This window comes from Puma concolor, chromosome D2 (assembly GCF_028749965.1).
Source record: "Puma concolor isolate L17-30 chromosome D2, mPumCon1.1.hap2, whole genome shotgun sequence".
NCBI classification, from domain to species: Eukaryota; Metazoa; Chordata; class Mammalia; order Carnivora; family Felidae; genus Puma; species Puma concolor.
Genome location: NC_141677.1, coordinates 20,324,767 through 20,333,296, shown reverse-complemented (window position 1 = coordinate 20,333,296; position 8,530 = coordinate 20,324,767). Strand labels below are relative to the sequence as shown.

General features: G+C 53.8%; 1 long non-coding RNA gene across 1 annotated transcript; it reads right to left on the bottom strand.

Annotated features, from left to right (window-relative positions):
- Positions 1–2,105: 2,105 nt before the first annotated feature.
- On the bottom strand, positions 2,106–5,781 carry LOC147575932 (uncharacterized). The gene is made up of 2 exons (XR_015241609.1): positions 5,708–5,781; positions 2,106–2,583 (listed from the first exon to the last, which is right to left on the bottom strand). It is a non-coding gene; the product is annotated as an uncharacterized LOC147575932 (long non-coding RNA).
- Positions 5,782–8,530: the final 2,749 nt, after the last annotated feature.

Sequence of the window (8,530 nt, the reverse complement as noted above, 5' to 3'; positions counted from 1 at the left end):
TCTACGGCTCTGCTTCAGTAATTTCTCTTCCTAGAAACTTCTGTGTCTCATGGAACAAAGTTCGCAGCGCAGCGAGCAAGACACAAACGAGAGACAACGGCGAGCTCCGGTGGCCGTCGCAGGTACCGTGGAAACCGCACGCCGCGCTCGAGCTCCCAGTGGCTCCTGTACTTCCCCGCACACGCCAGCCGCTCGTCCTTACCCAGCTGTGGTGCTCACCGTGAAGAGACGGGCACTCTCCCCCACACCACAGACAAACACAGCTAGGTTGCACTATGAAACACTTTCGCTTTCTCCGATGCTTCCTTACATCGCTAGGCTGACAGAGGCATGCAAAGAAAGGAAGAGGAATCAGATTTACTGCACACTTGGAAGCTACAATTTCCAAGACGAAACGAGCAAACATATTTTAAAGAGAACAACGAGATGGATATAATGGAGAGAAGATTTAGAAACAACCACGACTGGACGCAGAACTTTGTTCCACCGCACATCTGAATGTAATAGGCTATTCGACATTTACCAGAGACACTCCCAATTATCACTCAGGGACGTAAAACTCCATGACAACATACACAACTTACTGAAACATGGCATCTTGTAGAACAAAGACGTCTAACAGGTGCCTATTCTAAACTTTCCTGTAACTGTTCTCCTTGTTGGAAACCAAGTTACACTTTTACAGTATCACCCGAGGGGATGCCGAAGTTCCCGCAACACCTTGTATAACACCAAACAAACCCACTCTGTTAACGCCCTGCTGGACGTGAATGTGAAATCCTGACCTCGAATTGGATTGACAACCTCTCACGAATCACTGTGCTGGTTACAGGAGGGTGCCCTGGGCAGGTACGTGATAAAAACGGGCTTAGGGGCAGGTGACAGCTTCACGTTGTAGGAGTCCCGAGTTTCAGTGTAGAAGGCAGTACTTGTGCTCAGTAAGCCCGTGAGATTTGGAGTCCTGAACGCGAGTGTCGGCACCGCAAAGCGTGCTGTCTGCATCGAGCTTCCGTTCATCTATGCTCAGTGCCTTATCTCTTTGGAAGAAACACTTCGTTTACAAATTATGATCTAGATCGTACCCGTATCCACCTGTACTATACAGCGATACGCTAACGACAATTTATGACTATTGGGGCAAAACCCCACTCTCTAATGACAAATGAAGATACAGGAGAAACAACACGAGCCAGCCACGAGTGACCACAGACGCGCCAGGGCAAAACAGCAAAATGACAAAACACAAACCACAGAACTTTTGCCCTGTGTCTCCTTCCAGCTAGCACTGCGTCTCTGCTCCCAACCAGAGTTCAAGTCCTCCAGAAATCTGCCCCTACTGTGTCTACACAGACTCTGGAACTCGGGCGAGCGGGCTTTAGCGCAAGGGCTCCTGGACCAGACCACCGTGGTCCTCGGCCTCCACCTTGCCTGGCCCCACCCAGCACGACCAGGCCACCGGTCTCCCTTTCCCTGAGCACCTGGCTCACTGAGCTCCTTCCACCTTGTGACCGCTTGCTCTCTGCCAGATCTGTCTCTCTCTCTCCACTGCCACACTGGGAATTGCCCAGAGAGCCACCCTTGGACTCTGGGGCTATCCACAGGTGCCCATCTAGGGACTTTTGTCAATCATCTGTCAAACAGAAATAGATAACTAACACACATCTCACCTTTTACTTCCCATTCGCTGCTGGTCTCCCCTCACTACACTGTGCACACATAGGGGTGCAGGCCTCTCCTCTGACTTTTTATCTATTTATTGTCTTCTTTGTTTTATTTCAAGTGGGGGAGGAGCAGAGAGAGGGAGAGAGAGAGAATCCCAAGCAGGCTCCAGGCGCGGTCAGCGCAGAGCCCCGTGCGGGGCTGCGGGGCTGCGGGGCTGCGGGTCTCGATCTCACCAAACCATAGATCGTGACATGCGCAGAAATCAGCAGTCAGACCCTTGACCGACTGAGCCACCCGGCGCCCCTCATCTGGGTTTTTCAGTCATGCTGCACCCTAGCTCTGGGACGATATCTGCACCAAACTTGTTCCATGACTACAGGTGCTCAAAACTTACACAAATATCTAAAAATATAGGCGGCTGAAGAGACAAAGGACAAAAGTACTTAAACTCCAAAGGTGAATTCTCTGTTGTTTAAGTTCGATGAAGACACGTGTTCATTTAACCTTCATTAGCATTTCAAACCCTTACTCATTTGCATTGTGCTGTGCTTAACACTAGGTCCTATCTTCATCCACATTGCTACTTTATACAAAGAAAGAACAAAAGCTCTCAAAAGTAAATTCTAAGGCAGCAAAAGAAGAATGGGGGAAGGGGAAAAGAGAAAGCAGCCTATCAGTCCCTTAGTTCCAGAAGAGCCTCACAGACAGAGGAAAAGGCAGGTGACATTGGAGCAGGCAGGTGGGTCCCACGAGAGCCCCCAGAGGATGGAGGTCCTTGCCTTGGAAGGCTCATGTCGCAGACGGGCCACACGGCCTTTCCGGTGGCGCCGCAACACCGCGCTGCTGCTGGTGCTGCTGGCATCCGTGGGGCTGTCCGCCAGACGGAACCTGGAAGCTGGGATGCTGCTGACGTGCGTCCGCCTGAAATATGGAGGAGAACAATCAAACAAACACGCGCACACACACACCAAGGTTGTTATCTAGAGAAAAGTGGACTTTGTCAGCCAGGCCAGAACCCATCAATTGGGAACATGAGGTCACAGGAAAAGGTCTCCAAGGAAGGCATCCTTGCCCCTGGCTCCAGTGCAAGCCCGCTAGCCGGGCCCTGTGGAGACAGGGTCTCCCGGGCCCAGCAGGTGCAACGCATCCCCGCGGCCCAGACGTCCCCGAGGTGGAGCAGCGCCTGCCCCCGGTCAAGCTGTCATCCTGCGTGTCTGCACCACCTCCTGCCCAACTGACCGGAAAGCACTCCTGTACGTCCCTCTGGCCTTCACCTGCCACCGGCCCACATGTGCCAAGGCCCTTGCTGTGATGCCAGGTGACCCCAGGTTTTCCTCCACCAGCCACTATCGGGCGCCCCAGGGGCATCCGCGGCAGGATCCTCGGGAACCACACCTCGCAGCTCCCGTACACAGGAGGTGGCAATGCGCCCGGTGTTTCCAAGGCAAAAGCGTCTCTGGCCTCTGTGCAGTTAGACTAACAGACAAATGTCCCCCTTGGCCACAGAAGTCTCCAGAAAAGTTCCATGGAGCCCCGAGACCCTAGGGTGGAGTCACTTAATTGGGCTGTCAGCTGCTCCCCTCAGCAAAGGATCTGGGCACGAAGCGGTCAGCAGCTGCGAAGGAGCACCCGCCAGCCCACGTGCCCGGCCTCAGCCAAGGGCTCACCCTCCACACTTGAACCCTGCACGGGAGTCCAGGGGCTCCTCGCTCTCTGGAAAAGAAGAGAGGCTGCCTTCCATTTCACAAATCCTTATGGTCTCGGGAGACAGAACACGCCCATCTGATTCACATCAGCTAAAGAGGGGGCCCCTGGCGTCACCCCTTGTGGCCTGGAGACAGAGCCACCACGACAGGGCGTCTCCTCTGTGGTGCTTCAAGCTCTTCTCTGAGGCCTTTCAAGAAACGTCATTGGCACGTGCTGCCTCAGGGTACTGCTTGTTTCTAAGACAGCCAAGTCGGAACTGGCCGCTGGCCACAACCATCTTCCCCTCCTCTGGTCCCCCCATTCCCAGAACAACTGCTCACCTGAGCTCAGGTGGTCTAGCTTCACCGCTGTGGGGCCACGACACATCGCCAATCGGGGAGAGCCACACACGCCGCCCCGCATGGGACCTGGCATGGTTCGTGGCTCCACCGAGGTTCGCGTGTGTCCCCTGACTCTGACACCCTATCTCAGGCTCCCTGGCTCCCGACCCCACCACCCTGCGTCCAGTCCTATCCCAGAGCTCTCTCCCATCTGCCCCGCCTGCGTGTGCAAGTTGGTCCGTCACCTTTCTTTTCCTCTGTAACCCAGACCATGTCATCTTGCTAGAGGAGGACACAAACGGAAGACGTGGCTGTGAGGTCGTGCCAGGAGGGCTCAGCTGTCCAGCCTGCCTGCCGCCTTCTCAGTCTCGTCCCCCCGGCCCCCGGCCGCTCACGGCGACACAGCTCCCACCAGCCTCGCTTCTGCCACCACACGAGAGATCACTTTGTGAGACGGCTTCAAACAGACCCTGTTCCTCAGCCGGTCTCCTGCCCGGTGTCTTCTGACCACAAGGCCACCTGTGACCACGGACAATGCCTCTGCAACCACGGGAGCACTGGGATCCTCTCTATCCTTCTCCTTGGCCAGCTCACCTCAGGCGGGTGACGGGCGTGGACGTCCCTCTTATGGCAACTGCCCCAGGGTGCCACCCTCCAGGGGCCTGCACAGCCCCTTCCCTTGAGAACTCCAACATGCACTCGAGTGGCCTGCACCGCATCCACTGTTTGCTCCCTTGGCCTCCTCACACATACCCGTCATCAAGCCCTGGAATGGTGACACTCAGCACACTGGTGTCTTGCTGGCGAGGATCTCCGTCAGCCAACCAAGAGGCTGCTCTGTGCCCGGATCTTCCTGTGTGCTTCTCTCTCCGGACACACATTCGCTGTGCCACCAGTAGTTCCGTGGACAGGGAGGGCCGCTTGGGACTCTACCTGCCCTGACTTCTCTCTCCTACAAGCAGGCTCAACACAGACAGCCACAGCACACCCTCGACTCTCCCGAGAGCCCCCGTCGGAAGCCGCACAGTCCCCAGTGAGGCCTGAGTGGGCCTGCCTTTGGAGCAAGAGCCTGCTTCCTGCACCTAAGGGGGCCCAGTCAGCTCCTCGAGGCACTGTCACACCAGAATGACTCTCACATGGTACATATTTCCTACAAAGAAGCAAGCAAACCTTTGAATAACTTCCTGACATTTACTGTCTGCAGGACGCAGCTCACAAGCCGGCTGACCCACTCCCTCACAGGCGACTCACCAACGTCCCAACAGAGTTGCGGCGATTACCTGTCATTCTCCAGTCTTTTCAAAAATATAAGAAACTGCGAGCACTGCGCTAACCCCACCGACGTCAAGGTGACCTTCACAACCACGGCCACGTGTGCACTCCCATGGTGACCCCACTGGCATTGCGGAAGGGACCATAGCTTCCAGGGATGCTGGGCCGAACCTGGCAGGCTGGACCCCTCCTAGCCCCACACCATCACTGCCACACTCGGGGGAGGGAGGCCGCAAATAAACCCACCCAAACACGAACAGAACTTTTCCTAACTTCTACTCCTCCTCCCATGGCTGTGAGCTCTGTCATGCCTCCCGGTCTCCTGAGATTCCAAACCTAACCTCTGGAATGAGGTTTTACTTCTCCCTCTTGCCACCTACTAAGCTACCGGCTCCCTGAGCTACATCCAGTCCCTCTGCCCATTCGGCCAAAGGATTCCTCTGGAAGATACACAGCAGGTGCTAACGTATGTGTTTGTGAGGTGGTTCATGTTAGGCACGGTGAAGGGCAGTGTCCCCCCCCCAGCCCCGCCCCATCATCAGTTAGCTGGTACCTGGAAAATGGATCGCGTCAGACTACAACACACTCAGGGTTATTGTGTGTAACTCTGATCCGGTGCGGGTCATACCATAGCACACCCACGGTTCTACTTGGGAACCATGAGCTGGTTCAGGTCATACTGGTGACAGAGGGAAGCCGCCCCCAGCCGCGTCTCAAACAGATCTGTGAAGCGGGAAATGTCATACCTGTGGTGAAGCGAAGAGCCTCTCGATCTTGCCCGCTTTAATATGGCCCTCAGTGCTTCCATTTTCTGTAGAAGGTGATCCTGCAAAGCAGCAAATGACAACGACACTCACTGCAAGCAAGGTTAACTAGTCTTTGCATCAAGAGTCCGTTCAACTCAGAGCACAAACTGGTAGTGGCCAGAGGAGAGGAGAGTAGGGGCGGTTGGCAAAAGAGATGATGGTGAGTAGGAGGCATCAGCATCCAGGTATCAAATAAGGCCGTCTCGGGGATGAAAAGCACAGTACAGGGAATACGGTCCGTGATACCCTAAGGACTCTGTATGGTGACACACGGTGACCACAGTGATGGTGACGAGCACAGAGTCACGTGTGCAATTGTTGAAACGGTATGCTGTCTACTTGAAACTGATACCACACTGTAGGTTCATTAGAATTCAAGAAAAAATGGAAAACACTACTTGCATCAAGTGTGCTGAAATGCTGACCATCATAACCACGCTGGGTAAATTCAGCAGTTACAAACCCCAAGACCATTCTCTCCAAGAGTCCTCCAGTAAACACCCGGATCACCAAGTGAACGTCCTAAACCCTACTGAACAGTTAGGTCTCAGGCATAGCAAGGTTACAGAGGAGAAACACCGAGCCACTAGGACTTCTTCCTAATTATGTAGAGAGGAGCAGGACTTTCTGGGCGGTGGGGGAATAGCCCTTCTGTGTAATAGGCACGTGCTCCGTCGTGGACCCTCTGCAGCCCAGCCTCACGTCTGCACACGCAGCACCAGGGAGTAAAACCGACGAGGAGCTTTGGTCACACAACTACCCCCTAGGCAGTGCCGTCCCAGGCCGCAGACACCACCGCACGTGGCTAACTGAGCGCCCAAAATGGGGCTGGTCCCGACCACAGGGGATGGAACTGTGAGACGCCCCGTGGGTTGCAAGGACTGAATGTGGAAAAACATTGTAGAGTAGCTCCTTCATGTCTACACTATTTACATGATACAATAACATGTTGCCTGCATCGGGCTGCGTGAAAACTAACATCACCCGTCTGTTTGACCATTTCAAATGCAGCCTCGAGAACCCTTGGGATGACACCCATGTCACCTGTTACCTTCCTGCTGGGCAACGCTGCACTCCACGAAAGGTTTACGCGAACATTTTAGCTTTCGAGCGAACCCCCGAAGGGACTCAGAAATCTGAACCCCGTAGGCTGCTCGGCTCCAACTCCGCCACGTGCGTGCCATTCAGACTTGCGAGCGTGGGGCCGCTCGAAAGCACAGTGGTGGCTCGCCTTGGAGGAAGTGTGAGCCCCAGAGGTCACCTGCTCCTTTCCAGTCTCAACCGATCACTGAATGAGTGAGAGACGGAAATACCTTCTCACGTTGCATTTCTTGTAACTGTTTTTTCAGATTGCCAACTTCTCCTAACAGAGACTTCTGAGAAAGATACCGACAGTCCTTTAGTGTTGATTCTTTCAAACGTTCCACATGCTAGACCATGCCTACGTTTCTCTTTACAATAACGCAGCACCACAGACAAGGCATGGAGCCGATGGCCATACCAACGAACCGCGTCACATGACCACAGAGTGAAATGCTGTCTGTGAAACTGCAGTAACAGCCTTTACTCATCCTTTGTCCATGTACAATTTCTTCACGGATCACTGTCTGACTGTAAGTATGACAAGTTCCTACGTTTACTTGCAGCAGGTACACTGGTTTGTACTAGCTTTTAGGGTCTGTGATGCCTCAGTCACTTGGGAAACCTGACCTAAGTTTCGTACATATACTTCCAATCTCACATACAACCTTCTACCGAAAGGCTGGCCCCAGTGATCAAGGTAGAACCTCACGTGGGGTATAATAACGCACCTCATAATGGGTTTTACCCAAAACAAGTGCGTCGTGAAATTAGCATTGCTCACTGGTGTCTCCAAGTGACAATCTTAGGGAAGATTCTGGGCTCATCTACAGGGACACAGGTGTAATCAGAACCGGTAGTATCGGGTCCGCATCCAACTGTCCCCACCAGAGCTTCTCTCACAGAGATCCTATGATACTGCTTCCCTCCCGTTACACCTCAAGTGTGTCCGTTATGATGGTGTAAGAGTCCAGGCTTAGACTCTTTCCAACCCAGATGAAAAGAGGGAAGGCAGGAGATGGAACAGGAGATACTCTGTTTTCAGCTGGTTAAATGCTTGACAGAACTGCGCACTCCTACCGGTCCGTCTGGACAAAAGAGGTAGAAATTAGCTCCCCAGACAAGAACCAGGCTGAAGGTTCCAGCACAGGGGTGGCAAACGAGGGCTTGCCGACCACATCCAGCCACCGCCGGGTCCTATCAACAAAGGGTTATTGGCACACGGCCCCTCCCCTTAGTTATATACTGCCTATGGCTGTTTCTGTGCCCATCTTTGATTAGCATGAAGCTAGCTTACTCCTTACGTCTCAGTTAGTAAAGGCCTAAAATACTTACTCTCGGGCCCTCCCCAGACCATACTCCTCTTCTAGACAGTGAGACGCACCTTCCCGCACGCATACGTCGGGCGGGGACAGGACACTGAGAACTTAACGCAGGCAGTGGGTAACAGCCTGCAGTTTTTCCGCGTGAAAGAATCATTTCTACTTTCTACAGTGGCTGTTAGCCTCTGCTCCACGCTGCTCCTCAGGATCACAACGTGAGCGTCTCCTCTGTGAGGACAGGGGCACTCAGCCGCTATTTCTCATGTCCTACCTTATCTTCCGCAGCTACCATTCTCTCTTTAACATGACGCTGAAGACGCTCGTCAGATTCGTAAAGGAGCTGGTCAACAGTGCCCGACAG